This window comes from Coenobita brevimanus, chromosome 71 (assembly GCF_032717465.1).
Source record: "Coenobita brevimanus isolate Jiangsu-jjx chromosome 71, ASM3271746v2, whole genome shotgun sequence".
Lineage (NCBI taxonomy): Eukaryota > Metazoa > Arthropoda > Malacostraca > Decapoda > Coenobitidae > Coenobita > Coenobita brevimanus.
Genome location: NC_137024.1, coordinates 49,495,493 through 49,515,237, shown reverse-complemented (window position 1 = coordinate 49,515,237; position 19,745 = coordinate 49,495,493). Strand labels below are relative to the sequence as shown.

General features: G+C 44.9%; 1 protein-coding gene across 1 annotated transcript in view; it reads right to left on the bottom strand.

Moving 5' to 3' along the window:
• The window catches only part of LOC145406639 (acetylcholine receptor subunit alpha-like), a 606,054-nt gene extending 588,514 nt beyond the window's left edge, over positions 1 to 17,540 (bottom strand). The window contains exon 1 of the mRNA XM_080277717.1: positions 17,479 to 17,540. The gene's annotated coding sequence lies outside the window, so the exon portion shown is untranslated. The remainder of the gene's footprint in view (positions 1 to 17,478) is intronic.
• Between the last annotated feature and the right edge of the window lie 2,205 nt (positions 17,541 to 19,745).

Sequence of the window (19,745 nt, the reverse complement as noted above, 5' to 3'; positions counted from 1 at the left end):
TCATAGCAAGTTTGGGGGGCAGAAAAACAGAAAATGGGTACCAAAAATAAGAGACAGGAAGTACAAATAACACATCAAAATAACAGAAAGGTAATGAAAAATTTACAGGTGCCATGACAGTAATAGAGAGACGTGGAAATACAGAGAAAACAGAAGTTATTCAGAATACAAAAAAATGTCTCAAAACATAGCGAATATGAACTAAAGAGAGAGAACAGATATAAAGACAATAGAAAGACATAAGAAACAAAGAGGCAGTATTAAGCGATGATAAGAATAATCAATAGAGAGACAAGGGGGGGGAGCCATCAAGAAGACAAAAACGGGTATATAAGCAAAGAGTATAGCAAGAAGACACTATAAACATGAGACATCAAAATGTATAAATAACAAGTAGACAGTCGGAAAAAAAGGAATATAACAGTAAGACCATTAGAGAGCCAACAGAGAAGATGACGTTAGGAAAAATAAAGATAATGAACAAAAAAATGCGAACGAGAAGTAAATAAGGAGAGGATATGAGAAACACGAGACAGGCAGTAGAAAGGGAACATACAGTAACAGAACAACAGAAAAGTATTGAAGAAGGATAGCTAAATAAACAGAAAATGGGTGTTTGAAAGGACATAGCGAGAAAACACTAAATATAGAAGGCATCAAAAATATAAAGAGAGGTGAGATCAGAAACGAGAGTAGAAAAGGGGCATAAAAAACTGAAACTGGAGACATCGGAAATAAGAGAGAGATGGCAAAAGTAAAACATCGAAATACGGACAGGTGACACTAGCATCCATAGCGAGAAGAAACAAAAAATTAAAAAAAGAAGGAGAGACATAAGAAGCATCAGAGACACAATGAAAAGATCAAAAGACGGACAGGTGGCATCAAAACCCATAGTGAAAGGACTTAAAAAAAAAAAAAGAAAAAAATAATGGCAAGTAGGGGAAGCCAAGGAGGATCGATGAGGACCGCCAGTTGCCCCTGGAGTGCGGTAGACATCATCCGGACGAGGCTACGAGGGGGGCGTACGATGTCAAGAGCCTGCGTTGCTACCGTGGGGGTGTGGGGATGTGGGGAGGGGAAGGTGAGTGGGCGACGTGGAGGTACTAGGTGAGAGTAGACGAGGGTGGGGGATTAGGTAAAAGAGTGGGCGAGGCGTAAGAAGAGAAGAGGGACGAAAAAAAGGTAAGATGTGTGGAATGTTAGAGTGTGAGAGGCTGGGGAGAGTGAGGTAGGGAGAAGGAGAGGTAATTTGAGGGGGTAAAGGTTGGGAGAGGGAGATGTGTGAGGGGCTGAGAAGGGAGCAGAGGAGGAAACAAGCGAGGTAATAGGTATGTTGAAGTGTGGCAGGCTGGAATGAGAAATATGGAGACGGAGAGTGACGATGGTGAGGATGTGTAAGTGAGTGAGGAAAGAGTGAAAGATGAGTTTGGGGAATGGTGAGGTGTATGGAATGAGGAGCTGGAGAGAGCTGGAAGAGGTGTAGGGGCGATGAGGAGATATTAGGGAAAGGAGAAGTGATGAGGTAAGATGCAAAGGAGTGTGGAGGTAGCTGAGGTAACGTGAGGTGGGGCATTATGTGGTCTGAAAGAATGGAGATGTAAGGTGAGGTGAGGTAAGGCAGCTTATGAGGGAAGGTAGAGGTGATTATAAGGCTGAATGATATGTGAAACGAGAAACAATCTGAGATAAAGGAAAGAACTAGAGAGAGAGAGAGAGAGAGAGAGAGAGAGAGAGAGAGGTCCTAATATCCCATGTGATCTTTGAGGAGTGGCTAGGTAAGCAACTCCTCCATCCACCTCAGGGTCACATTTTAACTTGGGGGGGCGTCAGATGGGGAGAGAGGGAGAGTGATGAGGAAGAGAGAGAGATAGACAGATAGATAAACACAGAAAGACAGATGGATTGTAGATAGATGGGTACGTACATATAGATAGCTGGACATATAAATAGAAAGAAAGGTAGATAGGTAGGTAGGTTGGTAACTAATTAGATGGAGAGAGAGAGAGAGAGAGAGAGAGAGAGAGAGAGAGAGAGAGAGAGAGAGAGAGAGAGAGAGAGAGAGAGAGAGAGAGAGAGACAGACAGACAGACAGACAGACAGACAGACAGAGACAGACAGACGGACAGATAGACAGACAGAGACAGATAGACAGACAGACAGACAGACTGACAGACAGACAGACGGACAGGCAGACAGACAGAATACAAGATGAAATAGAAGTCAGAAAATAATATAAACTTTATTTTCATTACACTAAATTTCACATTATGAAGAGATTTTAAAATTGTCACATACTTCCTTTGTCACACATTCCTGGCGGAAGTGTGGGCGTGGGTGTTGGTGTGGATGGAGAAGGGGAAGGTGGAAGACAAGGAGGGTTCCCTAAAAGCATCCATCAAAAGAGTGGAGTAAGGGTGGCGTTGTGGAGAGGGAGGGGAGAAGGGAGGAAGCGAGGGAGAACAGACGAAGGACGAAGGTGGGGGTGGGGGAGCAGAGAGGGGGAAATGCAAGTATGGGTGTGTGTGTGAGTGGTGAAGAAGACAAACATGAAAGAGAAGAATACCAGGAGAGAAGGGAAGAAAAAGGGATGAGATATGAGAGAAAAGGAAGGGAAGAAACTGGGACATAGGCGTAGGAGGGAATAAAAAAAATAAGGGAAAGGAGAGTTGGAGAGATGAGAATGGAGGAGAACGGGAAGTGCAAGAACATGTATGGATGTAAGGGGCAGAGAGAGAGAGAGAGAGAGAGAGAGAGAGAGAGAGAGAGAGAGAGAGAGGTCTTCAAAAACACTGTACCAAAAGAATGGAGAGTGGGACAGCGTGATGTAGTGAATAGTCTCAGTACATCACAACACTACGAGACGGAACCTGCGAAACACTACGAAGGAGGAGAGAGGAGAGAAGGAGAAGAAGGGAGAGGAAGGGAGGCAACAAAGAGTATTGAAAGAAGGGAAAAGTGGGTGTGGGGAGAGATTAATGGGTGATTAGGAAAGATGAGAAGTGAGGATGAGAGAGGAAGTGCACGACATGGAGGAGAGATGAGGGGAAAATGAGGAGGAGGAGAGGGAAAGCAACAGAAAGGAGATTAGAGACTGGAGAGAAGCCGAGATGGGAAGGGAGAAGGAGAGAGGAAATATACAAGTGCGAATATGAATGAGATCGTCAGAGGTAATCAAAAGGTGTCTACCAAAACAATGGAGTGTGGGATGGCGTGGTGGAGTGAGGAGGCTCGATATATCCAACCACCACCAGGACAGGACAACGCGGGAGAACAAGACAAGCAAGAAGAAGAAGGAGTGAAATAAATGAGAGATGAGAGAAGGAGAAAAGAGAGAGGGAGGAGAGAAAAGAGGAGAGGGAGAGGGAGGAACAGGAGAGAGAGGAAATGGGAAAAGATAAGGAGAGATGGGAAAGGAGAGAAGGCGAGATGGGAGGAGGGGAAATGGAAACGAGAGGGGTGAAGATAGAGAAAGGAGAAAAGGGAGATGGGAGAAGGAGAGGAGGAATACGGATGGGAAGAAAAGGAGAGAAGAAGTGAGAAGATATGAGTCGAAAGGAAGGAAAAAGGAAAATGGAAGTACAGAAATGTGTATGGCTGTTGTTGAGTAGCCGCAGTTTGTCTGGCCAAGCAGACCCATCAGGAAAGCAACCGCCCCTGCAGGACCATCCTGTGCAGTGAACCATTGTTCCCTTGCGGTAGACAACGTCTCGCCACAGTGAAGGGCGGAGTAGAGAGTGGGAGTTTGGTTCCCAGATGGAGCCGCATTTGCGTTTATCACCACGTTAAGAGCGGCTTCATAGTAGACTCTAAATCACCCTGTTATTTGGTTATGTGGTTACCACCAAGCGTTGGAAGGGATTTTCTGGGTTACGGGAAACTATTGGGCTTGTCATTCAGTAGTCACCTGAAGTGAAAAAAAGGGTAATAAGAAGTGACAGGAAGGATGGTAGAAATAGGAAGAGAGGAGGACAGACACAGAAAAGGATGATGATAAATGAGAAGGAAGAAGTAGATAACACAATATCACGTAAGTGGATGATGGTCGCCACCACCTATTACCAGGCTGGTATGACTGGAAGAGGAGGCCAAAAAGCAGAGGTTCACAAAAGCTGCCCGACAGAAGCAAAGGTGGTAGGGTGGCGTGGAGGAGTGAGAGGTAGACCGAGAGAGAGGTAAAGGGGTCGAAAGGTGAGGTAGAGAGGCCGAGAAGCAGAGAGGCCATGGAAGAGGTAAAGATGCCAGAGTTAAAGCAGAGATGTCAGGCGTGAGGTAGAGAGGCCAGGGGTGAGGTGAAGAAGGAAAGGGGCGAGGTAGATGGGCGAGGGGTGAGGTAGAGAGACCAAAGATGAGGTAAAGAGGCCACAGGTAAGAAAAAATGTAAAGATCTGAGGTACAGGAAGAAGAGAGGTTATAAGTGAGGCAGAAATTCCATAGGTGAGGCCGAGAGGTAGACTGAGAGGCCAGAGGAGATGTAGAGGCAAAAGAGAGAGGGGTAGAGAGGCCAGAGAGAGGGGTAGAGAGGCCAGAGATGAGGTAGAGAGGTCGTCTTCCCCCCTCTCAATAACCCCGATAATACGCCCATTAAGGAGTGAGGCGATCAACTTTAACCCCGATAATGCGAACCGACCCTCTCAGCACATTATAATAAGATTTGAGAGAGAGAGAGAGAGAGAGAGAGAGAGAGAGAGAGAGAGAGAGAGAGAGAGAGAGAGAGAGAGAGAGAGAAGAACTGTAGGAAGAATAAGAATGAAGAAAGACAAAGAAGAAGCTGAATAAAAAAAGAATGAATAAGAAGATGGAGAAGACAGAAAAAAAGAGGAAAAGGCAGAATAAGAAAAGCTAGAATAAGAATAGAAGGATGAGGAAGAAGCAGAATAAGAGCAGCAAGAATAAGAGAAAGAAATGAAATTGTAATAAGAGAAAGACTAAGAGGGAACAGAGGAGGAGGAGGTGAAGGAGAAAGAGAAAGAAGAAGAAGAAGAAGAACAGGGAGGAGGAGGAGGAAACAAGAGGAGGAGGAGAAGTAGAACAAATGGATGAAGAAGCAGAATAAGGAAAATATGAATAAGATGAGGAAAGAATAGAATAAGTGGAGTAAGAGGAAGACTACGAAGAGGAAAAAGGAAAAATAAGAAGAAAAGGTAAAGTGAAAGACGGAAGAGGAAGTGGAGTAAAGCTGAATAAGAGTAGGATGAATAAGAAAAGGTAAAATACGAGAAAGAAGAGGGGAAAAAGAAGGAGTAATAAATGAGTAATAAATGAGAAATAAGAGGAAATAGATATAAAGTGAGAAGAGAGAGATTAATAAGACTAAGAAACAGAGAGCCGAGAGAGCAAGATTAACTAGTAAAGAAAAAAGTTAGTAGAAACGTTGAAGTGAAAAATGGAAGCCACAAAAATTATAGACATTAAGTGAACAAAGGGAGAGAGAGAGGGGGGGATGCTGGTAAAGAAGCCAGTGTGAATGAAAGCAACTGGGAAAATAAACAATAAACAACGCAAGACGAGATTCGAATTCAAGGACAAGGAAAACTTACGCCAAAGCAAACAGAAATTCGGAAAACCATGAGCTAGTAGAAAAGACATATATATATATATATATATATATATATATATATATATATATATATATATATATATATATATATACGAACTAAAAATACATACCACCAAAAAGTAGCAACAAAGTCAAAATCATTTATAATCAAGAACATCCAGCTAAAGAAGAGAAAAAAATCGTACCAAATTCATACAAGAAATTTAAAAAGTGAAAGGGAAGCCAGAATAATCGAAGTAAATAATGGACAGAATTCGCGCCAAAGACAGCGCCAGTTGTATGTAAACACGTGCGAGAGGCGAAGCAACAAGGAATGAAGTAAGTAACAGAACTAAATCACAAACCCCTCACACCAGAAACAAATTCCTGACCAAAAACCAAAGCTAAGTCAAGAAAAAGTGAAGCAAAATGGAAAATAACGAAGAAAACCGAACTGGCCAAACCGACACTCGCACACTCACATTTCGGTCGGTCCAGCGCCACGAACGAGACAGACAAAGACAAAAGAGCAGTGGAAAAGATAAAAACAAAGTCTCCGGAATCCGCGCCCCAGATTTCGTAAGCCAAACCAACTCGGAACTTTAAAGGGGGAAGCCGAAATTGACGGAACCGAAGAAAACAAGAAGCATCCCTCCGAAATCCCACGAAGTTTCGGGACAATTGGAACAAAAAAGAAGGAATGGTAGCCACTTCGGAGAGAGAGAGAGAGAGAGAGAGAGAGAGAGAGAGAGAGAGAGAGAGAACGCCTGGCCTCACTTTGGAGAGTGGATTAGTTAAATGAGAAGCGAACCTTAATGAGACGGCCATTAGCCAAGAAGTGTCTAACTTTTTTTTAGAAGACTAAAAATTAACTACCGTACATAACTAATTAAGATTTGTAATGTCATTACCACTAATGTAGCTATTGTAGTACAAAATTGTTACTAATCATGTTATTAATTACATGGAAAAATATTGCAGCTTTGTAAATCCGCTAGTAGTAGTAGGAGAAGGAGGAGGAGGAGGAGGAGGAGGAGGAGTAATTGTGACGATGGTGGTGGTGATGGTGGTGGAGTTGGTATAGCAGTCATAAAGCGTATATTACAGTTGGCTGATGAGAAATAATTGTACACTTTTTTTTACTTCTACAATACAGAACTGTTATTCCATTATTTTTTTCTCTCATCATTAAACACCCATGTGCCCTACGGTGATACAATGTTAAGAGATTAGAAGTTGAGTTGAAAAGCCTATGAACAGGAAATACCAAGTTTCAAGACAAAATTTTTAGCGCCTAGTCTGTGTAAATTGTTATAGTTTTGAAGATTTTACATCGTCTTCGTCATGTGAGTCATATATGCACTGGGTCGGCATTAAAAAGAACAAAACCCAGTAAAGTGCGCTTTGTGAGCACGTGACGAGCGAGCGAGCGTTTGTACTTACACCTATCATCATAATTTCATCTTGGTGTAAACCTTCAACATTTCTGGTAAGGCAGCTGAACAATAACAGAAGAATAATTTAACTAAAATATTTTCTATTGCACGTTTTCTATCTCGCTCACGTTTTTTCTCTGGATGTGCATATAGCGAAGCGCCATAGCATTTATCACACGCGCAATGTTCAGTTTTCTGTTCCCGACTTGCCGTGTCAACGAACTGAGTCGGTAAACGTTTGGCTATTGATTGAACGATAAAACCCAGAAATGGGGCGATTACCCTTGCTGAATTCACCCCCTGAACACAGAGAAAAACTTTCACGTAAAATTATGAGCGTAATATCCGATATTTTATTGTTAGAATTCATGCAAGAAAACAGTATTACAAGAGGAAATCTTTTTAAATTCGATTTCATAGTGGAGCATGTCAGTTGAAGCCATCGGTACATTCCCTTGGAAAGCTGGGATTCCAAGGGGTTCCTTTGGTCTCATACGTAATATATACTAAAATCAAAATCTTATGCATATATCTACTACCTGCTGAAAGAATCTCTTCTCTATCTCATATAGTAGAGAAGTTATTAGCCTCTGAAAACCATCGCCGTCGGGCCGTGTCGTGTCGGGCCGGGCCAGGTCATGTAGGGCAGCTCATTTCTCAGCTGAACGTAAACATTGTCTTGCTGCGCTCGCACGCTCGTAATTACATATAAGAGAATAAGGTTTAGTATGCATCATAAGTCGCTAAGGTGGACGCGCTAGACAATCTCCAAAGCTGACGAGAATACGTACCCGAGATCACGGCCTAAAATTACCACTTACGAAAACCAGAACCAGTCGAAGGAAATGTTTACATAAGGCCTGAATTAAGAGAGGGTCGAAGGGTAGAAAAGGTTCACTCGTCAGTAAGATCAGGGCACGTATTCTAGTATGTTAAAAAAGCTCCCTAAACACCTTTTCCTAAACGATTTATTTTGTTTATTACACCTTACTGTCCTCATCTAGCACGCAAATCCTTCCATTATCGCTATACTCTGAAAAAAAAAAAAAAACTTACAAAAGAATATTAAGCACCCGTATGCAGAAATAAATCGCTAAGGAAGAGATGTCAGGGAGCTTCCTTAACGGGCGAGATACAAGTTCATGTCCCTTTATATCAGCTCACTCGCATCAAGAAGTGAAACAGTGACCTGACGTGTAAATGCGACGGCTGCGTGTTGTGGTGTAGGGAGAATGTTTGTTTGGGTGATTTTCTTTGTCAGTCGCGGTTGTATGTGCTTGTGACTGTCTCCTGCCCACAAAATACTGCACGGATGTGTTGGGTTAAGCCCCGCACTTGTCCATCACCTGAAATTCACTTCCTTACCAGCTCACACTTCCTCCGTTCCTCTCCTTCCTTCTGACTTAGCGGCAGGTGTGTAGCATCCGTCCAGTCACAAACTCTCATTCCATTTTGTCCAACTTTCTAATGCAAGAGCCCCACAACGTTTTTGGTGCTTTCCTTACACACACACACACACACACACACACACACACACACACACACACACACACACACACACACACACACACACACACACACACACACACACACACACACACACACACACACACACACACACACACACACACACACACACACACACCCTCGCCGGGTCAGTGGTAACGCTCTGGCTTAGCATCTGCTAAGACTGGGGATCGCGCCTTGCTCGGGATGCGAAAAGTTTCACTTACGAAGCGGGTGGTCACTGTCCTCCCTGAGCGAGAGGATGGGTGTGTGCGTGTGTGAAGGTCAAGGCTTTGCCCTTAGATTGGACTATATGAGCTCACAGCTGTCTTCCGGGAGGGTAAAATGCTGATGATCACAACCATCACGTGATCCTGACCGACCAGGTAAATTATATACACACACACACACACACACACACACACACACACACACACACACACACACACACACACACACACACACACACACACACACACACCACGCCCAGCTACCCGGTGATGAGGGTAAGTGGAGAGTGAGGGGGAAATGAAAGGGGCTAAGAAGATGAAGAAAAGAAGATAAAGAAGAGAAAATGCAAGAATATGAAAGAGGAAAAAAAAAACAGGAGAAAATGTATTAGATGAAGGGAGGGAGAGAAGTGCCGTGAGATGAGAGAAACAGAGATACAGAAGGAAATGAGATGGATGGAAAATAAGTAGAAATTTAGGAGAAGGAAGACTATGGAAGGGATGGAAAATGTGTGTGTGTGTGTGTGTGTGTGTGTGTGTGTGTGTGTGTGTGTGTGTGTGTGTGTGTGTGTGTGTGTGAGAGAGAGAGAGAGAGAGAGAGAGAGAGAGAGAGAGGGGGGGAAACGAAAGAAGGAAGAAGGATAGTGTAAGGGATGAAAAAAGGAAAGGAATGGAAATAATGAAAGCAAGAGAGAAGTGAGAGACTTGGAAAAGAAAGTGGAGAGACGAATATGAAAAAAAGGATGGCCAAGAAATGAGAGAGAAGAAAGTGAAAGCCATGAAGAAGATGAACAGGAAAGAAGATGATTGGGAAGAAGGAAGAAAGAAGGAAAATGAGTGAGATGAACCAAAGAACAAATCAAATGAAAGGAATGGAACAAATGAAGATAGGAAGGAGATGAAAGGGAAGAAGGAAGAAAATGAAAAGGAAGGGGCCATTAAAGAAGGGAGAAAAGAACAGAGATGACGAAGGAAGAATGAACAGAAGAAGACGAAAGAGAGGGGAAAGGGAGGGAGAAAAGGCAAAAAGCTGAGAGGGAAGGAGATGAAAAAAGAAAGAAGTATAGGAAAGAGATGATGAAGGATGACAGAATACGAAAAGAGCGAAGACAATGTAAGGAAGAATACGAGTATGATAAGGAAAGAGAAGAAGGAATACGAAGAGAAAGGAAAAATGCTAAAGAAATGGGAGGAACAGAGAGAGACAACGTCGATAAAGGGAAGAGGAAGAAGAAAAGGAAGAAGACGTATAAGAAAGATAAAGAAGTAGAAAAAAACATTGTAAACCCAAGAAAATACGGTTCCATGGGCCATATTTATAAAGAATCCTAACCTATTTTTCTGATAAACAAGTCTCCATAACAGTGTACTATGGTGAATGAAAGACGGACTAGAAGAGAGTACATGAGTGAGTTGGAGGGGGGGGAGGGGGAGATCAAGGATGAGATGGAGGGATGGGGTAAAATGTGTATGAGAGAGGAAGTGTGAATTGGAGAGAGGGCAATGGAGGCGTATAGTTTGTAGTTGCCTCTTGCGTCTGGTGATATGTAAACAAATTGACTCTTTTTTTTTTGTTTTTTTCATTTAAATATTCTCTCTACCTCGATTGTGAAGTGTATAGTAGCTATGTGACTGAAGGGAAGCGTAATTACAAGCAGTCTTATACACGACTTATGCTTAGTAGATGTTATAAATACATCTTGAGATCCAGTTGGTACGTGGTGGAGGGAAGCAGAGGATGTTGGGGGGAAGAAAAGAGGCAGGCAAGAGGAGGAGGGAGTAAAAGAGGAAGAGGGAAGATAGAAAAGCTAGAAATGGGAAAAAAGAGAGAAGGGGAGAAAGATGAGAGAGAGCAGGAAAGAAAAGAAAGCAATGAAAGAAGGAAGAAACAGAAAAGAGAGAAAAGGAAAGGAAGAAAGGGTAATAGTGGCAGAGGACAGAAAGGAAGAACTGAGCGAAGGAGAAAATGGAGAAAGAAAGGATAAAAGAAGAGAAGAAAAAACTAACGAAGAAGATAGGGAATGTGAAAGGAGAAAGGATGCAAGAAAGAGGAAGAAGAAGGAAGACAAGAAAGGAAAAAAAAGGAACTAGATGCAGAAAAAGGTAAGAAAGCGAAGGATGGAAAGCAGGAAAAAAGGTAAAAGGGGATGGAAGAAGAAAAGGGAGGAGAGGGAGAAGGAAGGGGACGAGGAGGTAGAAAAAAATAAACGAAGAAACTGAGGAACAATGAAAATATAATGACGAAGACACAGGAAAAAGAAGAAAAAGAAGTATATGGAAAACAGTGACGACGGAAAAATACAGAAAATGGGAAGGAAAGGAAGAAAGAAGGACAAGAGAAGACATCATCAGACCCTGTCAATGAGAAGAGCGAGCAGAAGAAAGAGAAGACGAGGACAATAGGACTGGCAAAAGATAAAGAGGAAGGAAAGGAAGACTAACAACCCAAAGAAAAAGACAAGAAATGAAAGAATAATGAAAAGATAAGAGAAGGAAAGCTAACGAGAGGAGAATCCAGCTTCTCTCTGTTGCCATCCGTAAAAAAATAAATAAATAAATAAAAAGAGTAAAATGGAGGAAGAGAGGAGGCAAAGAGAGAGAGTAAAGGAAATGGAGAATATAGAAAGAGGAAGAAGATAAGTGGTGGGGAGGGAGACACGAAAAGAGAGAGAGTGAAGAACAGAGAAGCGTGAAATGCAAGTAAAAGCAAAAGAAAAAGAAAAAGGTCGTGAACAGGAGGAAAGGAAGAAGAGTAAGAGAGGAGGAAGGTGGAGAAGGAGGAAGCAACAGAAGAAGAAAGAAATAATACCGACAGGAAGAGTGGGGGAAAAGAATGAGGGAAAAAATATCAGAAAGAGAACGAGAGAGAGAGAGAGAGAGAGAGAGAGAGAGAGAGAGAGAGAGAGAGAGAGAATTGGAGGTAAGTATGAGAAGTATGGTAGGAAACACAGATGGAGAGCGTAGTAGGAAATAAAACATGTGATGAAGGGGAGGGAGGGAAGGGAGGGAGAAAAAAAAATAAATAAAAATAAAGGGAGGGACAGAGCGAATACTAAAATTATGAATATAAAAGATCGGAGGACGAAAAATATATATACCAAAATTGGAGGCGAAAATATACGAGAAAGTTTTGAAATTTGAATATATGAAAATGTGTCCTTTCATTCATCAGAAATCTTGTATTCAGCACTCCTCTCTCTCTCTCTCTCTCTCTCTCTCTCTCTCTCTCTCTCTCGTGTGTGTGTGTGTGTGTGTGTGTGTGTGTGTGTGTGTGTGTGTGTGTGTGTGTGTGTGTGTGTGTGTGTGTGTGTGTGTGTGTGTGTGTGTCCAAATTTGCCCTTATATATGAGTGAATGAATAGGAGTTTGGTAATCACGTACTGACTGTGTGTGTGTGTGTGTGTGTGTGTGTGTGTGTGTGTGTGTGTGTGTGTGTGTGTGTGTGTGTCCAAATTTGTGCTTACATGTGCGTGAATGAATGGGAGATAGATAACCAAGTACCAAGTGTGTGTGTGTGTGTGTGTGTGTGTGTGTGTGTGTGTGTGTGTGTGTGTGGTTATATCCTAATTGGTGTTTATAAGTGCGTGAAGGATTAGGGCCGTTAGTATTAACGTATTGAGCGTGTATGTATTTATATGCAGTATGTCTTCCTTTGTATATTTATGTGTGTGTGTGTGTGTGTGTGTGTGTGTGTGTGTGTGTGTGTGTGTGTGTGTGTAAGTGTGTGTGTGTTTATTTTACTTGACTGAAATTATTTAAGCGTATATGTTTGCTGAATAAGTTGCTATTAGCGATGTACGCTTGTGTGTGTGTATACAGTACAGCATGTGCGTGTGGGCGGGGCGTTACTAGGCTGACATTATTGGCGTGTAAGTGTACAATGACTAGGTTGTTAATTTGGATGTACGATTCGTTGTGTGTGTGTGTGTGTGTGTGTGTGTGTGTGTGTGTGTGTGTGTGTGTGTGCTAAGTGAGCATGTGTGTTAGCATGGCGTATGTCCGTCTGTGTGTGTCAAGGTGTTTCTGTGTGGTATATGAACACCTGAGCGTGTATAAAGTGTTTGTATATGTCGAGGTATATTCGTAGCTTGTATGTGCGTTGCGTGTCAATCTGTGCTTGCCTGTGTATGTGTGGGTGTCGTTTTGTGCGTTTACACGACATTTACACTTTTACGCCATAACAATGCATGGAACAGTGTATGTATGTATGTATGTATGTATGTATGTTTATTTCTTCTTGTATGTGACACGTGATTGCTGTATGTGACTAGATATGCATGGATGTGTGTGTGTGTGTGTGTGTGTGTGTGTGTGTGTGTGTGTGTGTGTGTGTGTGTGTGGGTTGGTGTGGGTGTGGGTGTGGGGGTGGGGTGTGTGTGTGGGTGTGTATGGGGGGTGTGAATAAAGGTTTTCAGTATGTCTGCACGCATGAGTAAGGATTGCATATGTTTACCTTTGTAATTATGTGAGAAGCAAGGCAGTGTATATCTGAATGAATGTAGGGTTGTATTCATATGAAAGGATGGAGATTATATATATATATATATATAAACTCGTATATGAATGATGATTGTTTGTATAGACTATATGAATGGAGGCTTTGCGCTTATTTGTGTGTGTGTGTGTGTGTGTGTGTGTGTGTGTGTGTGTGTGTGAATGAAGTTTGGGTGCATATTCATGACTGAAGGCTGTGATTATGCATATGAAAGTGTGTGCTTGTATCTGTATGAGTGAAGTTTTTTGTATGTGTACATGTACAGGTAAAGGGAATGTGCATAGCTATTTGTTCCTGTGAATAGAAGTATGTTGATGTAAATATATATTTATGTACGTATGTAAATACATCATATTGTACTGCGTGTGAAATTGTATATATGTATATGCACATCAGTCTGTGTGACTAAGAGAAGTGTGTACATTGTGTGTGTGTGTGTGTGTGTGTGTGTGTGTGTGTGTGTGTCGTAGGGCTTCACTAGGAAACGGACGAGCGTAATCAAAACATCCAGAACGTTCACCACGACAGGTCTGCCTTAAGCTGAATGTGATCGTTTCCCGGCAGCCGGAATATGATGTGATGGTGCTGAAGGGTTACGTAGCAGTACCTCAGCATCATCAGCTCACCTTAGTAGCACCAGGTTACTTTAAATAGCAGGTAACCTTAATATCACAAATTCACCTCATCATTACCAAGTCAGCGAATCTTCATCAAGTCAGCCCAGTATCACCAGGTCACCATAATATCATCAGATCATCGTAACGTCACTAGTTCACTATAGTATCACCAGGTTACTCCACCATCACCAGATCATCACGTCAACAGGTCACCAAATCACACGACGCTAGGTCACCACATCACACGACGCTAGGTCACCACATCACAGGTCACCTCAGTATTACTAGGTCACGACATTACCGGGTCACCGTATCACCAAGCCAAGTCAGCATCACCGGGTCACCGTATCACCAAGCCAAGTCAGCATCAGCGGGTCACCACAGCATCACCAGATTACCACATCACCATGTCATCATAACATCACCAAGTACCACATCGCTAGATCACAGCGACATCAGATCACCAGACTTCAGCATCATCAGGTTACAATAACATCACCAGGTTCCCGCAACAATTCCAGGGCGTCAGAAATCTTCACATCAATCACCATCAATCCTTTCCGAACGTGCAAAATCCGCCACACTGTATACCTGTCGTGGCCAAGCGATCGTATTCAGCATCAGGGTGGCTTGCGCTCATGTGGGGTTTATGCAGTTCCTTCTGGATAGCGCTAATCGATTTAATTCATCTCTAAAGTGAGTCCCGTCCTCTAAAGGTTCTAAAATTTGTCTCCGGTAAATCGGCCTCCAATACTTTTTAGATACAAGAAATCGGTATTATACTTTCTTTATACCGCCAGATGATTCTAATGCCTGCATCGCAAACGCCAGGCTAATGACCGTAACGAGAACTTGGCTTGTTCTGGTTGTTCTTGTTATTGAGGAACACTATAAACAGCTCTCAAACTATTAACCCTACAGCACCCATTTTCACATGGTACAGTATAGCCTACTTGTATGGCCCCTCCCCACCCCCAGCCATAATTCCAGCTCATCCTATTCATTTCTGTGTCTTCCACGTCTTTTTCTTTAATCCCCTCCAATACATTCACTCTTGAAGAATACTTTAAAGTCAGCGTTTATTACACTCGTACCACTAACCCTACAACGTCTGTTTTCACAGGATATTCTACCTTGATTCATCCCTACCACCCACCAACATTCCATCCCATCCCATTCATCCCTTTGCTCACCACACCCATTTCTTTACCCTCCCCCGTTTGGACAGTTTCATGCTGCCACGCAGGGCATGTGGTCGACGAACAGGCTTATTCGATGTAGAGGTGACTTAAACTCTGCGTGTAATAAAAAGGGGGGGAGGGGGTGGAGGTCTCCGGCAATTGCATCCGGCCAGGTCACTTTAACTCTTTCAGCCCGAAGACGTTCTTTTCACTATGTTCTTGTTGCAACTAGTTTTATGTATTTAGAGAGGAAAAGGGATTTCTAGCAAACCTCTTCGCTAGGTTAGGTCTCCAAAGCTATAAATGATCGTCAACAGGTAGCAAGAATAAAACGAATTAAACGTTCTCGGGCTGAAGAGGTTTAAATAACCAGGTGCCATATACCCTAGTTCGTTCACCTCAACCTGACGCAGATTTTCATGCTTTTGCAGCTTATTCCCCACAGGACAATGGCATAATGATAGAGTACTTCGGCTCTGCATCCCAATCATAGCACTACTTCGTGACTAACACCACATTCTAGTACTAATCTGTTGTTACAGCTCAGCGGGAAAATAAGACAATGCAGCGGATATAACAGCTTTCCATGGCACTTCTTCGTGACTAGCACCATATAAATGCTTTAGTGTTAATCTTTTGTCACAACCAACCATTCATGAGGAAGATATGGAGATTTTAGGTCAGGTTAAAGAGGACAGAGTGTACGTCATAAAATGCACTATATTCACCAGGTCATAACAGTCCTTTGAAAGGAGGTTAGGTGGAGGCCAAGAAGAGGTCTAAGTGGCGGCAAGTAGGAGGTCGGGTGGAGGTAGTGAGGTCGAGAAAACGGAGGCGGGAGGAAATTCAAAGGCAAATGAGGAAAGTTGAAAGAGCTTGTGTGGGAAAAAATGGAGGCCAGATGGTGGAGGTAGTGAGGAGGCCAGATGGTGGAGGTAGTGAGGAGGTCAAGTGATGGAGGTAGTGTGGAGATCAGGTGGAGAGGAGGTGTGGAGGTCAGGTGGTGGAGGTAGTTTGATCAGGGTGGGAGGTGTGGCCATGGAGGTAGTGTAGGGGTTAGGTGGTGGGGATGGTGTGGTCAGGTGGTGGAGGTAGTGTGGTCAGGTGGTTGAGGTAGTGTGATCAGACGGTGAAGATAATGTGGATATCAGGTGGGGGAGGTAGTTGTGGAGATAAGGTGGTGGAGGTAGTGCGACCAGGTGGTGGAGGTAGTGTGGTCAGGTGGTGGAGGTAGTGTGGAGCTTAGGTGATGTAGGTAGTATGAAGACCAGGTGGTGGTGTGGTCAGGTGATGGAGGTAGCGTAGAAGCCAGGCGGTGGAAGCAGTGTGGATGTCAGGTGGTGGAGGTAGTTTGGAAGTCAGGTGGTGGAGGTAGTTTGGAAGTCAGGTGGTGGAGGTAGTGTGTAGGTCAGGTGGTGGAGGTAGTTTGGAAGTCAGGTGGTGGAGGTAGTTTGGAAGTCAGGTGATGGAAGTAGTGTGTAGGTCAGGTGGTGGAGGTAGTTTGGAAGTCAGGTGGTGGAGGTAGTTTGGAAGTCAGGTGGTGGAGGTAGTTTGGAAGTCAGGTGGTGGAGGTAGTTTGGAAGTCAGGTGGTGGAGGTAGTGTGTAGGTCAGATGGTGGAGGTAGTTTGGAAGTCAGGTGGTGGAGGTAGTATGTAGGTCAGGTGGTGGAGGTAGTATGTAGGTCAGGTGGTGGAGGTAGTTTGGAAGTCAGGTGGTGGAGGTAGTATGTAGGTCAGGTGGTGGAGGTAGTTTGGAAGTCAGGTGAAAGATGTAATGTGGAGGTTTGGAGGAAAAGGCCAGGCAGTGAAGGTAGTGTGAGGCCAGGGTTCTGAGAGGTAGTATAGAGGCCGAAACATATTTTGGAGTAGACTAGAATGTAGTTAGGAGGCCAGATGGAGGCTTAGAAGTACTGAGGAGGTCAGAGGTTGTGATGAGGTGTGAGGGAGGTAGGGAATGTGAAGAGTAAATTCGAGACCAGAGGGCCTTTGGAGAGTAGTTCTGAGGCCAGAGTGTTGTGAGGTTAAAAGGTTGTGTGAGGCCAGGGTGTAGTGAGGTTGTGTGAGGCCAGGGTGTAGTGAAGTTAAGAGGTAGTGTGAGGTCAGGGTGTAGTGAGGCATTGTGAGGCCAGGGTATAGTGAGATAGTGTGAGGCCAGGCTATAGTGAGGCGGTGAGGTAAGGGTGTAGTGGGGTAGTGTGAGATCAGGATGTAGTGAGGCAGAGTGAGGCCATAATGCAGTGAGGCCAGAGTGTAGTTAGGGTGAGGAAGTGTGAGGCCAGGGTGTAGTTAGGCAGTGTGAGACCAAGGTGCTGAGAGGTTGAAGGGTAGTTTGAGGACAGAATGTAGTGAGGTTGAGGGGTAGTGAGGAGAGAATGAACTGAGGTATAATGAGGGTAGGGTGCAGTAGTGAGGGTGAGAGGTTGGGAGGTAATGTGGCTGGGAGGCTGTAAGTAAAGAGGATGTAGCGAGACTCACCACGTCAATGAGCTGTGAGAGCTTGAGCTTGATGTTGACGGTGAGGACGTCTGTGACATTGACGACGGGCCGCACCAGCTTGTTGTAGTTGGACAGCAGGTCGTCATACAGGCGCTTGGCATCGGGGTTGCCGCCCTCCGCCCCTGCGAGCACAGCCGCCACCACCAGCACGCCCACAGTCACCGCCCCCCTCCACCCCAACCCCCGCCTCGCCCCAGCCCATCCCGCCCCGGCCCAGCCCCGGCCCTCCGTCGCCCCGGCCCGCCCCGCTGCCCCGGGAGCCAGGGCGGCCCCGGGCGTACAGCAGCGCAGCAGCGGGTGGCCTGACCTGCCCTGCCCTCCCATGCTGCCAGGGGCGCCCGCTACGTGGTGGCCGCCATGGGAAGGAGCCAGAGTGACAGGGGCGGCGGAAGGTGGCACGGAGTGACACGGGGTGAGGGTGAGGCGATGTGACACCACCCCGGGCGAGGTAACAGTTCTCCTTTAGTGGGGCGGGAGCACCAGGCGGCCTGCACTACGGAGTGTCGGGGCGGCGGCGGCCACCTCCCGCATCGTGCTCCCTCACGCTGCCGCTGCTGCACCTCGCTGCGCCGCGCCTGCTGCACCTGCGGCGGGGCGGTCCCAGCTGGTGGCGGTGGGTGGGCCGGCCGCGGCAGGACCCCTGGCTGTGTGGGGCAGGGCGGGGGGCGGCGAGGCTGGTTGTGAGGCAGGAAGCCGTGCGGTCGCCAGACACTCCACCACAGCACCACTCACAGCCACAGCTACAGCGCCACTGCCCGCACCTCTCACACCTCACACACCCGCACACGCGCACGCGCACCCTCGGTATCGGCCCGCAGCCTCCACCACCACCTCCCCTCCTCCTTCAGAATCAAGCACAAGACGCCTCCGTCACTCACCGCTGCTCCGCCTTCTGTCCGCGCCAGGAAGAGACGGGGGGGGGGCGGATGCTCCTCACTCACGTCGGTGGGGGCGGTACAACACCACCCTCACCTCACACCTCACTCTCATGTCACTCGTCTCACCCTCATTTCACTCACTTCACACTCACCTCACCCTTGCGTCACTCACTTCACCCTCACGAGTCTCACTTTATTATCACCATACTCACTTCATCCATACCTGACCTCGCTTCACTTCACACTAACTTCACTTACCTCGCTCCACCTCACATCACTCGCCTTGCATCACCCTCAATTACCTGGCCTCACTCAACTCACCCACACTTCACGTCTCATCATCACCCTCACATCTCACTCACTTCATCCTCAACTTATTCACCTCATCCTCACCTCGCTCATCTCACCTTCAACCAAATCACTTCACGCTCACCTTATTCATATCCTACTTATCTCACTTTCACCTCACCTCCATCTCACTTATTTCACTCTCGTCATCTTCACATCACCTTCACCTCACTCACACCTCACATCCTTAACCTCATATCGCAACCTTACTCTCACATCACTTACCTCCCCGTCACGTCATTCACCATATCCTCACCTCGCTTCACTCTTTTCACTCACCTTATTCGTCTCGCCCCACCTAACTCACGTTACTCACCTCATGCTCACCTGGTATCTTTGCTATCCTCATTAAGCTTATTCTGTTCATCTCATTTAGTCCAACTTAATATATACATTATTATTCATTTACTGCGGAGACATTTTTTTTCTTTGTTCTTGCTACCGCCAGACTATTTTATCCACAAAAAACCTCATGTGGTGAAGGAGTTAAAGTCAATCTTAATTAACCGTTTCAAGACGATAACGTTTTGTTTTATTCTTAAGGCCAGACGATTTATTCAGCTAAAGAAAGACCTTTAGTCATAGAAATGTGAAGGACATACGTGTGGATGTTTTTGCCTACGAGAAGGAAGCAGGACTTCGGGGGCTGATTGGTGGGTGACTGAGAGTGAGGCGCATTTAATAGGCAAGACTTTGGACAGGTCTCCCTCTGTAGTTTTTTTTTTTTTCATACCTTCTAGACTCTATCTTATCCTATCGTTTGGTAGGAAAACATGGTGAGACGATGCTGCTGATGATGAAAGACCTCAGGGGGCAACACATCACTTTGACTACTAATGACTCATTTTACCTTAACCAGTTCACTACGATGGCGTCTTTCTTGTACTACTCTTACTGCCTTCAAACGATCTTGTTTCACTTGAGAAGCTGCAGTATAGTGAAGGAGTTTTTGAAGGCTTTTTCTAACCCCTCCAGTTCGAAAGTCTCTCCCAAACAAAAGAAAATAAAGTCTGGAAGTGG